The 22,628-nt window shown below is 32.6% G+C and overlaps 1 pseudogene across 1 annotated transcript in view; it reads left to right on the forward strand.

Annotated features, from left to right (window-relative positions):
• The first annotated feature begins 6,028 nt into the window (after positions 1 to 6,028).
• The window catches only part of LOC108512167 (adhesion G protein-coupled receptor L3-like), a 45,564-nt pseudogene continuing 28,964 nt past the window's right edge, over positions 6,029 to 22,628 (forward strand). The window contains exons 1-3 of the transcript XR_001880511.1: positions 6,029 to 6,049; positions 8,627 to 8,795; positions 14,562 to 14,687. The product of XR_001880511.1 is annotated as an adhesion G protein-coupled receptor L3-like (transcript). The remainder of the gene's footprint in view (positions 6,050 to 8,626; positions 8,796 to 14,561; positions 14,688 to 22,628) is intronic.

Consider the following 22,628-nt stretch of genomic DNA (forward strand, 5'->3'; position numbering starts at 1 on the left):
AAAATATTACTGCTCCCTGACAAGGCACCTTGTCACCCAAGAGCTCTGATAGAGATATACAAGGAGATTAATATTTTTTATCTGCTAACACAACATCCATTCTGCAGCCCATGGATCAATGAGTAATTTCTACTTTAAAGTCTTATTACTCAAGAAATATTTTTTTTAAGGCTCTAGTTGCCATAGATAATGCTCCCTCTGATGAATCTGGACAAAATAAATTGAAAACCTTCTGAGAAGTATTCACTATTCTAGATACCATTAAGAACATTTGTGATTTACGGGAGGAATAAAAATGTTAACTTCAATAGGATTTTGGAAGAATTTGAGTCCAACCCTTATGGATGAATGAGGAGTTCAAGACTTTAGTGGAGGAAATAACTGCAGATGTCGTGGAAATAGCAAGATAACTAGAATTAGAAGTGGATCCTGAAGATGTGACTAAATTTCTGCAATCTCATCATCAAATTTTAATTATGTGAGCTTCTTACAGGGTTGAGCAAAGAAAGTTGTTTCTTGAGACAGAATCTACTCCCAGTAAAGATGCTATGCACATTGTTGAAATGACAACAAAGGATTTAGAATATTAGATATTTAGTTGATAAAGCAGCAACAAGGTTTGAGAGGATTGACTCCAATTTTGAAAGAAATTCTATTGTGAGTAAAATGCTATCAAACAGCATGACATACTACAGAGAAATCTTTCATGAAAGGAAGAGTTAATTGATGTGGCAGACTTCACTATGCTCTTATTTTAAGAAATTTCCATAGCTCCCATAACCCTTAGAAACTCATCATCCAGCAGTTTTAACATCCAGGCAAGACTCTCCATCAGCAAAAATATTAGAACTCTCTAAAGCCTCAGATTTGGTAACTTTTTTTTTTTAACAATAAAATATTTTTAAATTAGGGTATATATAGTGTTTTACTCTATTTAATGCTTAATAGACTACAATATAATGTGAACATAACTTTTATACTCACTGGAAAATCCCCAAATTTGTGACTCACTTTATTGTGATGGTCTGGAACTGAGCGGCTGTATCTCTGAGGTATGCCCATATCTTATTTGTATGCAACCTACCAATTCATTTTTGTAAATCTGATAGAGAGGGATACTAAATTCTTATAAGCATTTAATTGTATAAACGAAGTACAATTTAATACTTCATTATTCATTCTCCTTGTTGATACCCTTAACTTCTCTCACATATAAATTAATTCTTTGATAGTATTAATATGTTGAGTTAAAGAAACTTATATAACATTAAGTTGTAGAGGAAACATAATTTGTATAACATTGAGTTGTAGAGAAAGCAAAATTTTGTCTGTCATTGATTTGATATTTATTGGTCTTAATTTATTATACTCAGTTTTTCCTAATTTCAGACTTACCTGATTCATAAGCAGCACACAATCTATTATGTAAAGTCTAATATTGGTGTTTAACTTTCAAATTTGCAACATTGTTATGGGATCCTTGAGTCATAGGGATAAAATGTTTATTATATATTCTAAAATGTTTGTGATGTATTCTAAACCATTTATTTCATTTATTTGGTTCATTTCATCCTCTTAATAATTTTCCTATGAACAAAACATAAGAATATAGCTTTTGGTAGGAATACTTAAATGGTAATAAAATTCATAGTTGAAATATAATAATCTCTGTCATTTATAATTTTATATGTATGTGACTTTCATGTTTTGAAGAATTTTTAATATCTTTAATGCTTATTTATTATATAGCCATAGATAAAAATTGTTAATATTTTACTCAGAACCATTGAATTAAATTCTGAATGCCAGACTGGGCACGGTAGCTCATGCCTGTAATCCCAGTACTTTGGGAGGCCGAGGCGGCAAATCACAAGGTCAGGAGTTTGAGACCAGTCTGTCTAACATAGTGAAACCCTGCGTCTACTAAAAATACAAAAAATTAGCCTGGTGTGGTGGTATGCGCCTGTATTCCCAGCTACTCGGCAGGCTGAGGCAGGAGAATTGTGTGAACCCGGGAGGCGGGGGTTGTAGTGAGCCGAGACTGCACCATTGCACTTTAGCCCAGGTGACAGTGTGAGACTCCGTCTCAAAAAAAAAAATCTGACTGCCTTTTCCTTTTATTCTTCCTATAGTGATGAACAAAGAACAAATATAATAATATAATTTCAGGATGGTATAGTCCCATCAACATAAGGTACATTTGGAAGAAATATTAAGCTGTCAAGATTTCTATCATAAGTATAACCATTTGAGCATTTTTAATGTAAAAGAATAAAAGATGAAATGTTTAGATTTTTTTTCTGATCATTAATCTAGCTATGCTATTTTAAATATCCTTAAACTACTGGGTAGCAGATCACTTACTGCTATTTTAGATATACATTGTAATGTTGACAATCTATTCATGTTATTATATGTCTGACCAACTTAAAACTTTAATAACATACCCACGTAAAACATTCTTCCTCCACTGCCTGCTAAGATTTGTGGCTAGGGGATTAGTATAATAAAAGTTGTTTCTTCTTCCTACTATTTAATATATTCCGTGAATACTACAATCCTAAAATGGCCTTATTTGTCCCCTTGCATTTATAAGGACTTGGAGCACCTGGGCTTGCAGTATGGCAAAGCAGTATCTCTTAGATCACTTCTAAGTAAAGCTTATGGAAGTTCTTTATCTCAGGTTACTGCTGGCTCCTTTTAGAATATGGGCAACTGAATCTTCTTAGTCCTCAGTTTGGAAGCCTCGTTGTTGATTGAGGAAAAGCCCACTCAACATACAGATCCATTAGTATATATTACTGTTTTTTTTTCTATGAGGAATAGTTTGATCTTGAAAAATCTGTAAGTCACTACTTATAAATGATAAGGTAACCTATAAGATCCTCTTAACATCTGCTAAGAACGTATTAGGTCTTTGCATCCACATTTTAACAAAATTCTTAAATATACTCCAGTAAAATTGTTTTAGTCATACAACCTGTAATGGTATTTTGTTTAAATGGATTATCATTGGTAAAACATAATAAAATTATTCAGCTTTAGAAACTAGTTCTGGGGATCTGCTTTTTCAAATTAAAAAAGAAAAAAAAAAGAATCGACAGCATGATGACATTACCATCAATTTAATTTGGATTTGGTGGAGAGAAACTATAAAACTAGATCATCTAGACCAGTAGAATATTTGACAAAAATTATGGAGGGTACTGACATATTGTAGGTTATCTTTAGTGATCTTTAGATTTTAAATCATTGAATATTATTATCTCATTTTTGTGATAAAGTAAGTGCTTTGTTAATTATTGCACAAATCAAGCCACTGCCAAAAAAATTATAAAATATTGTGCCTTAAACTCTACTTTATGAGAGTCTAGTAGTAGGTAGTCTAAACCTAATATTTCAGCTCCACATAAATAAACAACTTCCATTTTGATGCCTAAGGCTCTGCATCACTTTCTCCTAGTAAAAGGACAGCAGCAAATGGTAAAGAGGAGACCAATTCCCATCCTTTAATTGACAAGACCCAGAAATGTCATAATTCACTTGTGGCCACATCCCTGTGAACACTACTTCTACACATAACTATAGCAAACTGTAAGTGAAGCTGGAGTTGCTGTTGTCTTTGTTATTAAATGGAGCAACTGAATGGTCCCCACCAATTGATAAAAACTGCTGAATTGCACCCTGAAATCTCTACTTTTTCATATTTCATATTAAAAGCAAAACATATGTGGCCTCACCAGTTATATTGCAAACTTTGTATTTTAATTTTTAAAAACGTTTTTATAGTACAGAGATAGAGAACAAAACACAGGGACAGGGGAAAGAAATGGGGAGATGTAGGTCAGAGGAAAACAAAGTAGCAGATATGTAAGATGAACAAGTCTAGAGACATGTACATGAGGGCTATAAGTAATAAAATTGCATTGTGTATGGGATTCATGCTAAATGAGTAGATTTTGGCTGCCTTGCTACAAAAACAAACAAACAAAAAGTTGGTAACTATGTGAGATGGTGGATACATTAATATGCTTCAATATAGTAACAGTTTTACTGTCTACATGTATCCCTTAGCATCATGCTATGTATCCAAAATATACATAATGAAAGTTAGTTAAAATATATACAAAACTTAATCCATTTCCTGGAGCATTTTTGCATAGATCCCTATGTGTCAACCTCTGTAACTTTCGTTTCTTGACCTTATACTATATGAATTAAGGTAGAATTATTCGAATCATGAACAGTACATGACAGATGGAATATACTGATGCAATGGGAATGCATATAGTATAATAAATATCACATTATGTTTTATAAATTTTTGATAGTAATGTAAGTACAGGATTTTTCTTTCTAGGCCTGTTTTACAGCTGTTAAATACCATCAATTCTTACAAATTCTTCTCTCTTTATCTTTCACACATCCATGGCATTATTTAAATATCTCTTGGATTTCCATTTCTTGGCTTAAAACTCTCTTTGAATGTCCTCGTCCAGTACTGACCAATAGAACTTTCAGTGATGGGGAACATATCCATTATGGTAGCTACTATGTGAAGGTTTTGAGTACTTGTGTTGTGGCTGATGTAACTGAGGAACTGAATTTTAAACTTAATTTCATTTAATGAATTTAAATGTAAATAGCCAGACATGACTAGTGATCACCCCCTTGGACGTACAGTTCTAGTCACTCTCCACTCCGTTTACCAACTTATTTCAGCCACATCTATTTTACTGCATCATATTACTCCTGAAATATCCTTCAATAAATTTACTTACTCAACATGTATGTATTTGGGGTTTTATTCTCTGGGTGAGAAATTTTGTATTTTAGGTGTGATTTTATCCTAGCTTTGAGTAGTCTAATAATAATATGCATATATAATATTTATTGAACACATTTTGTCTTAGACACAGTTCTGAGCATTTTATTCATAATAAATTGTTTCATTATCACAAGATACTAGCATTATAATTATCACCATCTTATATATGTATAAAAGGACACAACCACAGGTTAATCAGTTTTTGTCTAAAATCAAATAGGTAGCTAGTAAGTGGATGAGCTAGGATGTAAACCTCCGGCAAACTGGCTTCAAATACCATTCTTTACTATTTCATCATTCTGGAGAGTGAATTTTCATTAGTGGTTCTCCTTATTCAAAATACATCACAGTTGGAGTCTTTCTAGAAGCTTTATTTGTGTATGCATAATATAGGAAACTATCTTGCCTCTGGCAAGAGAGAAGAGAAAGGAACAGTTTCTCTTCTTTCTTTTCTTATCACAATTCTCTAAGCAAAAGTATGTTTATAAAATTGATCCAAAACATTCCTTCTCTTCACTAATTGAGTATTAGGACCTTATTTTATCCAAATGATATTAAATAAATTAGTAAACGTAAGTGAAAATAAACAGATGCTGTATGTTTGTTCCTATTACTACAAAAGATTATTCAGGTTTATCTTACTCAGAATACAAACAGAAAGAGTTATAAAGTACTCAAGATAGATTATTTTCTAAAGGCTATAACGTTAAGATTTAACTCAGGTCAATCATCTCCAAGTTAAAATTACTTAGAAGCGTACTGTCCATAATTAAGTAATCTTACCTACTAATATTACGGAATAGGAATACCTTTAGGTGACATGAAATCTGTCATTTTAAGCATGCCCCCAAGCCTTTTCAAGATTGCTCATAAAATTTCTCATTCTCTAGAGAAATGTGATCTCTAAGAAATAAATGTCTCTTTCAAGTCACAAGTAATATGAGCACATGAAAAAAATGGAATTTTGAGTCTTAGAAGGGATATTGCAGTATTATAAAATTGCTTTTATTTCTTGTCATTTAAGTTCTCATGGTCATTTTAGGATTTACCTTCTAGATATAAAGGATTATGATTTCTTTTAGGGAGGTGGGGGACAGAAGCCTTTGGGGACCAGGAGAATATTTTTCATATGAAATTCTTTGTCATAAAATGCTAATGTTGGTGTTCTTGTCTTTATGTCTATGCATTCTTTAGCTATGAGGATAACAGACCCTTCATCAAGTAAGAATGACCTGAATGGCTGATAAATTCCATTTATCAGTGTGGTCCCATGAACCAGCTGTCAGATCAGTACTGAAAAATCATTAGAGCTTCTGTCATTCACATTGAGGCAGAAGAGCAAACTGTGCAGGAAAATAAGCTGGCATACAACTTACATGCAGAATAAATATGCTGCAGGTGTATTGCCAAAAAAAAAAATTCTGCTTCACCTCTGTTAATTGGATATCACCTGAATCCAGTGCCACAGCAATAGCAATTTCCTGTGGTACAGACTTGTTTCTATTTTAATAGCTTCCCTCTCATTGTGATGTGTTCCTCTGTGCCACATACGTCCGCTTTTCTGTTGTTTGTTTGGGCATCATTCATCTAAAATTATTCTGTCATTTACTGGTATATCTTCAAAATGATCTTACGGGTATAAAACTACCCAATTGCAATTGATATTAATGAATTGCTATACTAAATATAAATAAAGAAAAAATTGCCTTCTTCAAAATTAATTTTTACATATGCAAAATTATCCCTTTCAAATTTGACACCTGTCATTTGATTAATGATCTAATCTGTATGAATATATTTCAATTTCTGAAATAAAGCTACAAGTCTGTACTAATCTAATAAATGTGAACATAAATGTTAACATTTGGACATTTTTCCCATGTATATTTTAAAATTACAAGTCCTGCAAGAATAAACTAAGATTGGTAACCTATGGGCAATCTTGCTGTAGACTTTCAGTTTGTTCTTCTGGTGAAGAGTCCTTTGTTTTCATTTTTCTCCAGTGCCATTTCACTTCTTCATGCTTTTGCTTCCTTTCTTTCTTTCTTTCTTTTTTTTTTTTTTTAAGAAATCGGGGCTCATTGAAGTTTTCTACAACTTAACCCTTGAGCCCATCATGTGTTTTCCAGGGGTTAATACCTGACTTCAGTATTTGATCCCATTATTTTGCTTCTAAATCTAAATAGCAATATTGCCTTGATTTAATGGCAATTCTTATTTTTTCTTTTTCGAACATCCATAATAAGCTGAGAGCTTTTCCTTGAAAGTTAGTATACTTCTGAATCCCGCTGTAGATAAAATATTAACACCTAAAATGTTTTCTAAATCATATAAGGAAACATGTAACATGTAATAGCAAAACTCCCTTAGAGATTCTTTATTCAAGAATGTTGATTTTTCAGTTAAACATGTTAAATTTAGTGGGCATTTAAACATGAAATATAGTGACTGATTGTTATGGGAGAAAAATAGTAAATCTTTATAATTAATTTTAATAAGACTTTAATAATTAACTACTTTGGAACCATATCTTTCTTAAGGTGCAGTTCTCTCTAAAAAACAAATTGAACTCAGTTTCAGATTATCATAAACATATATGATCTTTCCCCTTCATTTTACAAAGTTTCAATCCCTGTAAATATATCTTCCAGAGACATTATAGTGGAGGATAATAATCTGCTGAAAAGAAATATGAATTTACCCTTTTCAAGGAAGATGTGCTGGGAATAAAGAGGTTGGGCTTTTTAGTGTATAGAGATCTCTACTGATTTGGTCCTGTTCTCCCATATACTTAGGAGTTGAGAAGGATTTCATTTCAATTATGAGTCCCACCTGTTGCAAGAATTCATTTTATCTTGATATTTAATACATAACTTAACCACAAATATATGAACTTTGTTACCTGCTTATACTCTTGCAAATGACATCTTGGAGGAAACTAAGAGAATGGAATGGGAGTGAGAGCTTGTCTTTCATTCTATACCACTCCGTTCATACCACTCCATCTTCATTCTCAGCTTCATCTTCTCCCTTGAGTTTACAGACACTTCAGAGAAATGAAGGTTCTCTGAGCCTTCAAAAATTTGTTCAGTGAAGCTGCCAAATGACTGATTTCTAAAATCTACTACAGTGTAGCATAGAAGAGAGTGATCCAAAGGCTAAAGGAGAGTAGAAACAGAGTGTTTCCATTAGAGTGGAACTATTTTTTTCCATCTACTATCCCTCACTCTTAGTCTTTATTAATATAGGTTAAACAGGTAGGGCTCATTAAATTCATACATTAACTTCAAATCCATGTATTTCCTCCTAATATGAGTTATATTTTTGTCAGTAAACAATAAAATTTTTGTGGAAAAAGAGGAAATTTTGAAAAAATGAGGTACAAATGTATCAGAAGAAGCACTAATAGAGGGAAATCAATCAAGCAAATGTTACCCCTGTGAGACCAGTGAAGACTAACATAGCTTTATAGCCTGCTTTCCTCTTGCCATTCACCATAATTACACCTCATGCCATTTGCATATGTGCTGCAAATACATGAATAATTTATGGTACAAATCTGCTTTTGCTTAAATGAATTTCTGTGTTCATAACATTTTCATTCATGTATATCTCCTCAAGCTTGAAAACTTGTAGTCTCATTAAAACCTTAAAGTACTTACACCACCTGTCTTACATTTTCTGTCAATAAAAGTTACTGTAACATTTTTTTTTTTCAGTGTTGTATTGTTGATCTGATATGGTTGTTAATTAAAGACCAATTATTTAATAACCCTTAATTTTCTCTTCTCTCTACAGGTCATGGGTTATAGGTGCAATAGCTCTTCTCTGCCTATTAGGATTGACCTGGGCCTTTGGACTCATGTATATTAATGAAAGCACAGTCATCATGGCGTATCTCTTCACCATTTTCAATTCTCTACAGGGAATGTTTATATTTATTTTCCATTGTGTCCTACAGAAGAAGGTAAGCTAGAATTCTTTTTTTTAAAATATAAATGGCGTACATTTCATGATAGCAAAGCAGCCATAACATATTCTAATATATTATTGTTGATATGTTTGTCTACAAGAAATGAAGATACTCATCTTTTATAGTAGTAAAGCAAAACAAACACAAAATACAAGCATAATAGTTGGTGAGAGTGTCCAATAGTAAAAAACAATAAAACATTTTCAGATTTAAAAAATTAACAAAAATTGTTCTCTTATAGATTTGACTTTATAGTCTTTAATATTCCCGTTGATGGCCAATTGTAGTTTTGTATTAGGAAGTAATTATTTTCTAAAAATGTTGTGGAGGCATGAGATACACACACACACACATATATCATGGAAATATATCACAGCATAGGAAATATATATATGTGGGTTTGAATCTCTGCTCTTCTATTTAAAAACTTATGTGACTTTTGGCAAGTTAATTAACCTCCCCACGTCTCAGTTTACTCATGTGTGACATGAAGGGGGTAAAAATAATTATAAAATATTCAAAGAGATGACTCTGAAAATGAGGTAGAACATTATGTTTTAAAATTTGTGGGAAAGAAACAATAAGATTTATAATTTTTCTTTGGAAAACAAAGGAAATAAGAAGTAAAGATATCCCTTTCTAGGATTTTTAGTTTTAGAGACTAGTGAGACCAAAACAAGAAGTTGAAAAGAGTGTCCACTTGTCACAAGATGGACAAACATAAAACAAAACACTACTCTGTTTCAAATTTAGATGGTAGTGGATATCTAAAATGTATTGACATGATCACAAATACAGAATAGAGTAGTAATGATGAGGCAGGCTTCTAAATGTATGTTACAGAAAAGAAAAGAGGTAACATTAGAATGGATGCTTTCTAATCTAATTGATTAGAATTCTCCTTAAAAGAGGTTGTTTTAAAATAGATGAATCCTGCTATAACAGGATATTTTAGAAAAAATAAAAATAAAATAAAATAGATGAACCCTCCCAAATAATTAATATGTATACCTCCCAAATTACAGAAGCCTGACTCAACATATGTTTATGTTTTACTCATTGCCCAATGGATGGAGTTGCCCCATGAAGGGACATAGGCTGATGAAGATTCAAACAACCTCACTCTATGATTTTGTAGTCCTCTTTGGTTTTGACATCCAACAGGAAGTCTGGGGGAGAGAGAGATGATTTTGTACTAAAGATTTGAAAGTGGCTCACATGGCTTCTACTAATTTTTTTTTTTTTTTTTTTTTTTTTTTTTTTTTATTCAGATAGACCTCTGTCTATGGGTACCACTAAACTGCAAGGAGACAGAAAAACAAGTATAGCTTTTTAGTCAGAAAGAGAAGAAATTGGGTATGGGTGAATAGATGGCAGTCTGCCACACTTAATGTATTTAAAGAATAAGGAGACATGTAAGTGAGCGAGTTGAGAAATAGAGCTGGAAGGAAGAAGAGGAATCAAGATGATACACTGAATTAAATGATAGGAGAAAATGTCAAGAAGAAGGACAGTGTTGGTATTCTAAAATGACTTCAGAGAAGTCAGAGAGACTAAAACTGGAAAGATGTTTAGATTTGGAATAGAAGAAAGCCATAGCCATAACTGATGCTCAAGAGAAATACATACAAAAAAATGTGAGCAAAATCAGGAGATTAAGGAAAACTGTAGCCATTTGCCCGACGAAAAAAAAAAGGGAAGTATAGTCATATATAATCAGTCATAACATATTGAAATATAGTAGATTTATTTGCCTGTCATCTTATTTTGTACATTAGCTGGAAATTTGGACTAACATAGTTTTAAATTTTAATTTTTTTTTTGTTACTAACCTCATTAAGAAGTAATTTTAAATTTTAAAGTTTAAATGGAAATTTTCTACCAAGGCAGAAAAGAAATTTTTGTACTTTACCCACAGATTATTTGTGCTTTCAGTATTTTTTATTAGCCAACACCTCTTTCAGTTTTCCCAATATTAATAAAATGTTCTTTTAGTTTTCTTGTCTTAACATAAACATATCACTGGAATAAGTAAGAATTGCATTTGATACCCAGGTAGAGATTTTACATCTCACAACCCTAAAACAACTTTAGAGTTTGTAATATATTTAACATAAGTTAATTTTTAAAATATATATGTCATCAAGTTCAGTTTTGTGATTCATTAAAACAGAGTTCCAGAAACTGTGGCTCATGAGCCAAATTCATCCAGCTGCCTTTTATTTTTACAGCCAGGAAGCCAGGAATGGTTACTACATTTTCAATACATAAAGTTTAAAATAAGTATATACACCACATCCTTAGCTTTGGCTCCTGACTCAAAAAGCTTAAAATATTGACTACCTGGACCTTATAGAAAAACTTGCCAGGCCCTGATTTTGAAAGTTTATTTTCATGATTTACAATAACAAGTAATACATATTGTTCTTTCATCCATTCCATGCTTTGAATTTTAAAACTTTGGTTGCATTTGTATTTGGTGTCAAGAATATGGGCCAACATCAGAAAATACAGAAAACATAATTATTTTGGTTTTATTTTATATAAAAAATGTCATATACTTGTCTTTGAAATTGAAGAAATGGTTGGGAGGTGTTTTTTCTTTTAAGCCATCTGATTAAATTTCACTAATATGCCATCGCTGGTATAGTTGCTTATATATTTTGATTAGATAAATATGAAGTATTTCATATTTGAAAATTGTTGTCTTATTGAATTATTTGTCGATTGCTTCAACTTATTCGTAAAATTAAAATTTTTGAGTCATCAGTCTTTTTCTGAATATGGATTGTGTAAACAGTATTTCCACTGGCCACATTAAAGTGATCACTTTTACTTTTGTCGTACATTCAAATATTTTATATATTCTCAGAGCTTCCATGATCATTTTATTTCTGATATGAGAAATATCAGAAATATTTTATTGGTAAGATACATTCTCTTTCCTGTCTTCTATGTTCTAGAGCAGCATCACACCAAAATAGAATATCATCTGACTAGGGTAACTAAGATGCAGTGCCATGTGAAATAGTAGATTAGAATATGCAAATGATTGAACAATCAAATAACTGTTTTATTGTAATCTAAAAAATGTTTCCTGGACATGGTCCATGTAATTTTTTTTCTTCTTTTGAAGACATATGCTTACCATTTCAAATCAAATCACAGCAAAATAAAGTCAGTATATTGATTCAGTAAGTAATGTAGCTAATGCGAGACTTGGCATCACCAAATATCTTGATTTTCTGGTTGTTTATATTATCAGTTCAGAACATTTAATCTTTGTTGGAAAATTCAGATAGTCCATGATGAATTATTGTGGCTTAAACAATATTGCTGATTTTGTAACAGGAGGGAGAGTGGTTCTCTTTCTGTCTTCTTTGCCTTTATTCCTTATTGTGCTAAAATATTTGTTTAGGTTTGTATCACTTCATTCAAATACCATTTCTCATCTGGAAACAAACATATCATATGCTGTTTACCTTAGGAAAACAATGGGATGTTGCAGGGGGAAGTTATGATCAAAGTTTAGATTCCTAGATATGTTTCATAAATCAGTAGAAATTACTAAGCTATCATTGATACTGCTTACTTTTGGTTAGAGATTATTTTAAGCCTTCTCAAGTTCTAATTAAAGCATTTGTCCTCATTCTTTCCAGACACAAAGAAGGAGATAATTAATAGATTACTTTAATAATGATATTAGGGATATACAATGCCTGTGCTGGTCAATGAGTTCATGTTTCAAATATGGCATCTTAGAGCTTTTTGATCATACAGCACTCGTGAAATTTAGTTTTCTCCTAAGGCACATCGGTTGACCTTTTCAGTCTTGTTTACTCTCATTACTTAACCCATTTCAATCAATTAATCTATAAAATGAAGTTAATAATTATTTTTCAGACTCATTTTGAGGGACGTACCTAGCACAATTCCTGACACATAATAGTTACAAAGTAGAAGTTTCTTCTTTTCACCCTCCCTGCAGATGCATCTTAGAAACACACATAACTGGGTGCAGACTGGTGTCTTTTTTTAAAATAAACAAAATATGGACTAACTTGTCAACACTGAACAAAAATGATTGTCTCTATTTCTAATTATTGATAAATGTAGCACAGAAGAGACTGGTTGCAAAACAAATCAATAGCATTTTAAATATATTAAAAATAAGTAATTTTGCCATGCCAGAGCAGAGAAAGGCCTTCAAGACCAGCACATCATAACCCTGTTTTGTTCATTCTATTCTTTGTGGTGAGAATGCCTTTTTCTCCTCTTCTCCCCTATCTTTTATTTCAACTTCACTCTGTGAATTAATTCCAGACGCTCTTTTGAAGACTTTCTGAGAAGCCCTCTTCCCCAAGAAGCCCTCCTTGGCCCCCCACACCTACTTCCCACAGGCACTCCTCTTCTTTGTTTGAGTCACCTCACCCTATCTCCATCATTGTTCTTATCCCATAATAAGCACTCGATAAATGTGAGTTCTTTGAGCAAATCTGCATATGTTCTGTCTTTGATTCTCCTATGTCTTTGACACAATGAATTTTACAATAATAAGATGAAACATTCCCATTTTGAATACTAAATTTAATGTATCATTTACATACCTTTTTTTGCTTTTGAGTCTAAATAACATCCCTTTTTAAAGCACATGTTCAAAACTTTGATTTAAACAAAATCTTATTTGAATATTACATTATCATAAGTTGTGGAAAAAATGAACTAATGCAAAATCAAATACATAAAGGCCTAAGAATAATTTATGTATATGATGTTGTTTCATAATATAAATTCATGAATATATAATCGATATAATAAGATGTCCCTTTGTTGTTATTAATAGTAGATACATGATTTAAGGCAGTTACTGTTTATTTTTATATGCCTTGTTCAATTAAATAGGCAGTAATAAAAATTTTAGACATGATTAAAATTTTTACCAAAAGTTGATGTATTTCTCTGAAAACATCAGCTAAAAGTTTTATTTTTCCCTGTAATTTTATTATAATATAATTAATTATTTAATTATTAATTAATAAAAATATAATTAAGTATTTAATCAAGAATGCTTTAAAGAAAAGTAATTATATTTCTCTGTGATTATTGAGCAGAACTATTTTGAAGGACTACATTTACAATCTTTTTAATTTTTGTTCTCAATTTGAACATATGATCTCTTTTAAAATAAATAAACGTCAGAGAAATACAGATTTAGAAGAAATGATTAGCCCAACATACTCATATTTTCTGTCTTTAAATATCCTTTCTCTGCTTTCTCACTTTCTCTGATCTCTCTCTCTGTCTCTCTCCCCGACTTCTTACCCTACTTCCTCCATCCCAGTCTCTTTAACTTCCTAACTAGGCTTCTACCTAAAGAACGACAACTACAATTCCTTTGCACCAGTAGGCTACTTCATATCAAATTTATGAAGCTAAAAATAGTATCTTCGATGGGCTTAAGTATATGTTCTTGGAACTAAGAGAAAGTACCACTATGATGTGATGGGAGGAGTGTGAGTGTGTGTGTATGAGTGTGTGTGTGTGTGTTTTAAAAGGCTCCAGAGTTAGGCAAAATTTCAAGCTTGACAGTATGCATATAATTATGTTGTATTGTAAAATACATGCTGAACAGACTTTCTTATATCTGTAGGGCAAGGAAGCAATTATGTTATCTAAAAATAAAACTCACATACATTGTCTACTTTTGTTCCTACCTGCAATGAATTACTTCCTAATAGAAGTTAATATTTAATTGTCTAGGTACGAAAAGAGTATGGAAAATGCCTGCGAACACATTGCTGTAGTGGCAAAAGTACAGAGAGTTCCATTGGTTCAGGGAAAACATCTGGTTCTCGAACTCCTGGACGTTACTCCACAGGCTCACAGGTAAACAATATTTGTTCACTGAAATGAAGTAATTCTTAACTATATTCTGTAACCAGTTACTGTCCCTTACGATTGGCGCTAATTTCTATCCTGTGTTTAACACATCGTTTTTGTTGTTTCACTGTGTCTCACATGGGAATGATTCTGACAGAAATGGAAGAAACTAAAACTGTATTAAAATGATGAAATTGAGGTCTCAGTTTGCATAATAATTAATGACTTCAGATTGCTTTCAGTTCAATAAATGCAGCAGGTAAAGAAAAGAATTTTCCAGTTCACCCAAAATTCAAAGAAAGTAATATTTCATGTATATAGAAATGTGATATATTGATATGATTCTAATTCTTATAATTCTTCTAACTAGTATAATAATTATCACAAACAGACAATTTACATATAATATGGTATGTTTAGTAAAAATAACTATGACTCAACCCTATTATGTGCTGAGAAGTTGAAGAAAAGTCAGGGCAGTGAAGACTACTACAACAGCACTATTAACATAACTGGTCTAAGCTCCACTCCCGTTCGCCGAACACTAGACGCAGCAGCATAGTACCTTACCAGAAAAAGTTTAAGCTTTTAGGTAAACTGTGTGCCATTTTTCCCAGGGCACAGAGTCAGCTCAAAGATTATTACATAGAAATTTTAACAACTCCTGTATGTTAAGATGAGCCTGTCAAATAAAAGACTTAGAGCTGTGTAGGTCATGAGTGAGTTTGATTCAAGCTAGCAAACTAGTATTATTTGTTTGTTCGTTTTTTGAGACAGAGTCTCACTCTGTTGCCTAGGCTGGAGTGCAGTGGTACAATCTCAGCTCACTGAAACCTCTGCCTCCTGGGTTCAAGCAATCTTCCCATCTTAGCCTCCAGCCTTCTGAGCAGCTGGGACCACAGGCATGTGCCACCATGCCCAGATAATTTTTGAGGTTTTTGTAGAGATGGTGTTTCGCCATGTGGCCAGACTGGTCTCAAACTCCTGGCCTCAGGTGATCCACCTGCCTTGGCCTCACAAAGTGCTGGGATTATAGGTGAAGTCACCCACACTAGTATTTTTAGGATTGCATGATTCAGTAGAAACAAAAGTCATGTTTTCAGTGTTGCCACTTAAATTTTTCTGAGGAAGACTTGAGTTTAAATTGATAAATGAAGTTGTAAATCAAGAATTAATTTTTCTTTACTCTTTTAGCTCAACCTATAAATCTAATTATTGTTTCATAAANTTAATAAAAATATAATTAAGTATTTAATCAAGAATGCTTTAAAGAAAAGTAATTATATTTCTCTGTGATTATTGAGCAGAACTATTTTGAAGGACTACATTTACAATCTTTTAATTTTGTTCTCAATTTGAACATATGATCTCTTTTAAAATAAATAAACGTCAGAGAAATACAGATTTAGAAGAAATGATTAGCCCAACATACTCATATTTTCTGTCTTTAAATATCCTTTCTCTGCTTTCTCACTTTCTCTGATCTCTCTCTCTGTCTCTCTCCCCGACTTCTTACCCTACTTCCTCCATCCCAGTCTCTTTAACTTCCTAACTAGGCTTCTACCTAAAGAACGACAACTACAATTCCTTTGCACCAGTAGGCTACTTCATATCAAATTTATGAAGCTAAAATAGTATCTTCGATGGGCTTAAGTATATGTTCTTGGAACTAAGAGAAAGTACCACTATGATGTGATGGGAGGAGTGTGAGTGTGTGTGTATGAGTGTGTGTGTGTGTGTTTTAAAAGGCTCCAGAGTTAGGCAAAATTTCAAGCTTGACAGTATGCATATAATTATGTTGTATTGTAAAATACATGCTGAACAGACTTTCTTATATCTGTAGGGCAAGGAAGCAATTATGTTATCTAAAATAAAACTCACATACATTGTCTACTTTTGTTCCTACCTGCAATGAATTACTTCCTAATAGAAGTTAATATTTAATTGTCTAGGTACGAAAAGAGTATGGAAAATGCCTGCGAACACATTGCTGTAGTGGCAAAAGTACAGAGAGTTCCATTGGTTCAGGGAAAACATCTGGTTCTCGAACTCCTGGACGTTACTCCACAGGCTCACAGGTAAACAATATTTGTTCACTGAAATGAAGTAATTCTTAACTATATTCTGTAACCAGTTACTGTCCCTTACGATTGGCGCTAATTTCTATCCTGTGTTTAACACATCGTTTTGTTGTTTCACTGTGTCTCACATGGGAATGATTCTGACAGAAATGGAAGAAACTAAAACTGTATTAAAATGATGAAATTGAGGTCTCAGTTTGCATAATAATTAATGACTTCAGATTGCTTTCAGTTCAATAAATGCAGCAGGTAAAGAAAAGAATTTTCCAGTTCACCCAAAATTCAAAGAAAGTAATATTTCATGTATATAGAAATGTGATATATTGATATGATTCTAATTCTTATAATTCTTCTAACTAGTATAATAATTATCACAAACAGACAATTTACATATAATATGGTATGTTTAGTAAAATAACTATGACTCAACCCTATTATGTGCTGAGAAGTTGAAGAAAAGTCAGGGCAGTGAAGACTACTACAACAGCACTATTAACATAACTGGTCTAAGCTCCACTCCCGTTCGCCGAACACTAGACGCAGCAGCATAGTACCTTACCAGAAAAGTTTAAGCTTTTAGGTAAACTGTGTGCCATTTTCCCAGGGCACAGAGTCAGCTCAAAGATTATTACATAGAAATTTTAACAACTCCTGTATGTTAAGATGAGCCTGTCAAATAAAAGACTTAGAGCTGTGTAGGTCATGAGTGAGTTTGATTCAAGCTAGCAAACTAGTATTATTTGTTTGTTCGTTTTTTGAGACAGAGTCTCACTCTGTTGCCTAGGCTGGAGTGCAGTGGTACAATCTCAGCTCACTGAAACCTCTGCCTCCTGGGTTCAAGCAATCTTCCCATCTTAGCCTCCAGCCTTCTGAGCAGCTGGGACCACAGGCATGTGCCACCATGCCCAGATAATTTTGAGGTTTTGTAGAGATGGTGTTTCGCCATGTGGCCAGACTGGTCTCAAACTCCTGGCCTCAGGTGATCCACCTGCCTTGGCCTCACAAAGTGCTGGGATTATAGGTGAAGTCACCCACACTAGTATTTTAGGATTGCATGATTCAGTAGAAACAAAAGTCATGTTTTCAGTGTTGCCACTTAAATTTTCTGAGGAAGACTTGAGTTTAAATTGATAAATGAAGTTGTAAATCAAGAATTAATTTTTCTTTACTCTTTTAGCTCAACCTATAAATCTAATTATTGTTTCATAAATTTGGTTATTTTATATAAAATAAGAGTGATTACTTCATTTTTTCTTTGATGAATGTTCAATTGGCTTATAAGCTTAATCGATTAAATTTCCCTAAATAATTTCATTTATATGCTTAGAAAATTTAATTTCCTTATACCTTTTAAACATCATTTATAAATTTAATATACCTGATTATCTCAAACACATCAACTGTCAGACTAGACAGTCATACACACCTAACTAGCACTTGAACCAGTTATAAATCAATGAATGACCAGTGTTTTCATAGTTTCCTCACCAATTGAGTTTTTAATTTTACAAATAAAATCATATCTTTAATATCAATCTGATATTTCCAATTAAAATTTTAAAAGTTAGCATATAACTGTCAAAAATATCAGACTATCTTAAGTAGTTTTACCAACCACAAATCATGAAACTTAAATATAATTGCATGATTATTAATAATCTGATTTGATTTATTTTTTACACACCACACTGAGGTTGTAAAGTTGCAAATCAGAGGAACAATTGTCCCAACTCAGATGGATGGAAATTTCTGAGTTTAGGACTACTAAATTTGCCAATCAGAGATCTGAATTCTCATATAAGAGTGGGAGCAGACCAGGATGATGCTTATAGCATGAGCCCCTTTAGTAATTAATGCCTTTATTTTCAGACTCATAATCCCTTGCTCTTCCCCTGCTTTTTGTAATAGCTTTTTCCATGACTTTTCAATTGATATTGCTGAGATTCTCTATATCATCCAGCCTGATTAGATCCCACATGCTTTTCACATTACTGAGCTCATCAGCTACCATCCTATAGTCATTTTATTGAAATATGTCATTAATATTATAATAATACTTGGGGGGTCTCATTTACTACATTACAACAGAGTTGTGCAATGTTTAGCAATACTTCTAAACTATGAGTTAAGGCAGTACAGCTCAATGGAATAATAATAAACTCTGTGGGTGGGTATACCTTGTTTTGAATTCTGGCCTTGCTACATACCAACTATGACACAAAACAAGTTACTAATTTCATTGACACTCAGTTTTTTCATCTGTAAAATGGTGGTAATAAATACTGATGTCTTAAGTTGCTAAGAAGATTGAACTAATATACACAAAAGAGAATAAATTGTGGGTGCTCAATAAACAGTGGTTGCTACCATTTATTACTGTTGTTATTATAGAATATTATTGTATATATATTTTAAGTTGTATCATATTTTTCCCCACACTCTTGCAATGTGTAATATCACAATTCTACTCTTGGAAAATAATTTACATTTTTTCTTATACTTAATATAATACTAATTCTGATTAACTATGACCATCCAAGCCTATGTAAGGTTATAGTTACTTAAATCTGTATTATTTGTTTAGGTAAGACAAGTAAATACATTTCTCACTAATCATGGTCATCCATAAGCAAATGCTAAAATACTGATATTAAAACAAAATTTGGGGAGTATGGATGCATCTTTCACATAAGAGCACTTCTAAAATAACTATTTTATTTAGAAATATTGAGTGCCTCCTATATAATGCCATCAATTTTCTAATCTCTGGGGATAAAATGGTTAAAAGACATACAACTTCCCCTGTGATCTGGAACTTTTATTCTAGTATTGGAAGATAGAAAGTGTATTAATTACAAACAACCTAACAAAAATATCAAATGGGAAAGCTGGCAGAGAACAAAAATATGATGTCAATTAGCCAGGTGGCTACTGGAATTAAGTGCTGGAGAAAGACTACCTTTGGAAGTGGTACTTATGCCAAAGTCTGAGTTACAAGATTCTAAATGAAGGAGAAAAGGAAATTCAGGGGAACAGAATTCTAAGTGAGAAAATGTCTAATGCAAAGCCTTTATGGTGTGGAGAACTTACAAAAACTATTGGCCAAAGTAGGTTAGAGGGAGAATGAGACAGAAAGTCAAAGAAAAAGGAAAGAGACTGATCCCTAGGTATTTGTAACAGTATGAAAATTAAATTTTATTTTGATTACTTTGGATAGCCAGTGAGATAATTTAGAAATGAAAGTGATAGGATACAATCTACATGTAATAAACATTATGTTGCTACATTGTGGATAATGGAGGGGATGATGGCCAAGACTAACAAGTAAAAATCCTCTTCACTTCTTGCTCCTCCAAACTTACTTCCTGGTCCTAATCACTTATAAAAGTTATGTAATATGCATCAGTCACACAAACATATTCACAGAAATGGGTGTAAAATTTTTTTAAACTATGGATTGAAATAATATCTTTTGACTTTCTTGTAATTGTTTTGTCATTTATCTTCCATGTATTTTATTGACTTTTAGATATATTTGCTTTTTATTATATAATATTTGAAAAATTAAAACAGTGACATATGTATATGAAACATTGAAACATTTTAATAAGATGAACACCTGTGAACTCAACATCCAACCGAAGAAACAGAACATTTTCAATATGTTTTCCTTTTTATTTAACCTCTCCCTAATCAACCCCTATGTCTTCCTCCAGAGAGGCTCCTAAATTTTATTTTTCCATTCCTGCAACTTACTCCAATTGTTTCCCTCCAAAAAATGTTGTTCAGCATTCCTTTTTGAAATCTTTGTTTAAAAACGGTATTTTATTGTATGTAGTCTTCTCTGACTTGTGTTTTTCACTCCCATATTCTAAAACTCTTCCTGATTCATTCCATAAATATCTATAAGTGTGGCCTCTGTGCCGTATACTATATACCTTTTTCTCTGCCTGGAATACTTCTCCATTTTCTCCTTTTCCTTTTTTCCTCTTTTCTCTTTTCCTCTTAAACTATGTTTGGTGTAGTGCAGTGAGTTGTTAACCTCCTGCACTCAGGAGCCAGATGACTGCATTCCAATGCTGATTATTAGATCTGTGCCATTAAAATGTTCATTAACCACTGTGCTTCGGTTTCCTCATGTATAGTATTACCTACCTCATGGAGTTCTTGTGAGGTTTTGATGGGTGAATACGTGAAAGGTATATATTATGGAAAAGAGAGCATAGAAAAATTGATACAGATGTATATACACACACATGCACATATATAATATGCATACACTATGTATGTATGTATGTGACAAGTATATGTACCTCAAAAAGACAAAAATTCTGTTTTCATAAAGCCTCAAGCCTATTGCAGACATCAGACATTAAATATTAGACGTTAAATGGTTAGCTATTAAGTATAAATGTAAGAAATAATTATATAATACATGGTATTGTAGGAGATGTTAGTGATTGTTGGGGGAATGTAGGAGGGGAAAAGGGACTGAGATGTGATTGAATTGTGTGTAGCCTCCAATTCTAAGTAGGGTGGTCAAGTTATATCTTCAGAAAAAAATATTTTAGAGTTAAAAGGATAAAGGAATTATGCATACCTGTACCTGGGGGAAGAGCACCCCAGGCAGAGAAAACAACCAACATTGCCAAGCTCTGAGGCACAAACATGCCTGGCATGTTAGAGAACAGCAAGGGGACAGGTGCAGCTAGAGCAGATAGGGGAGATAAATAGGAGATGAGAAAATGGGGACAGCTCATATAAATATCACCTAACAATAATAACTTCGTCAACTCCAGATAAAATGTTACTTCTTCAGTCTGCATTGTTCTCAGACTCCCTAGAGAAGGACATATCGTTTAATATATGGTAAAAACATATGGTATAATTGGTAAAAGTCTTTACAAATTCTGTAGTATAAAGAATAGTCACAAAAGTATACAAAACATAAGTGTATGGCACAATTAATTATTACCACTTCCCAGGCCAAGTATTAGTATACTGAGAATACCTTGGAAACCCTTTGAACCTGTCTCAATCATTAACCTCCAAACATAACCACTATCTTAGCTTTTAATAGCATATTTTAGTTTGCATATTTTGATGCTCATTAACCTGAAATCATTTAGTACATACTCCTTTATTTTTTCCTTTCTTCCCAAGACATCTACATTACTGCAGGAGGCTATGAGCTTTTTAATTTTCTTTGTTTTATATTTTTGTATAGTTTATTCATCCATTCTACCATTGACAGTCATTTTGGTTGTTCATATTTCAGCTATAATATTTAATGATTGTATGGAGATGTGTGGGCATATTGTACCTTTGCATTTATTTTTGTGATAATTTAACTTATCTGTTACTAGTTTAGCAGCTCCATCAGGGTCAATACATTTTGTGCTTACATTTCACCTTTGTATCTTATAGGTTAGTATTTGGCAGACACTAGAGGGTAATTGATATTTTTAATTAATTAATTAACCAACTAATGAAACAAATGTGAGAGACTGGCTCCCATCATTGTCTTTTTGTTTATTAGTTTTCTGTGTGTGTCTGTGCCTGTGTGTGTGTGCATGCAGGCATTTGTCTACCTAGGGAAAATGTGATATACAACAATATATCTGAAGAATAATCATGCTCCAAGATTCATAAAATCAGTTGTCTAATATTCTAACATTGGTTACTCCCATTATTCAAGAAGTTCAAATGTATTTGGAACATAACCCATTGTAGGCATGGTTTCATAAGTAGTAGTAATATTTCTTACAACTATTTCAACCTTGGAAAAACTTCTGAAAATATTTTGTTTCTTCCTCACAAGATTGTTAATACTTTTTGGATCTATAACTCAATAAAATGGCATAAC

Source organism: Rhinopithecus bieti, unplaced genomic scaffold (genome assembly GCF_001698545.2).
Source record: "Rhinopithecus bieti isolate Rb0 unplaced genomic scaffold, ASM169854v2 scaffold_29877, whole genome shotgun sequence".
In the NCBI taxonomy this organism is placed as follows: Eukaryota; Metazoa; Chordata; class Mammalia; order Primates; family Cercopithecidae; genus Rhinopithecus; species Rhinopithecus bieti.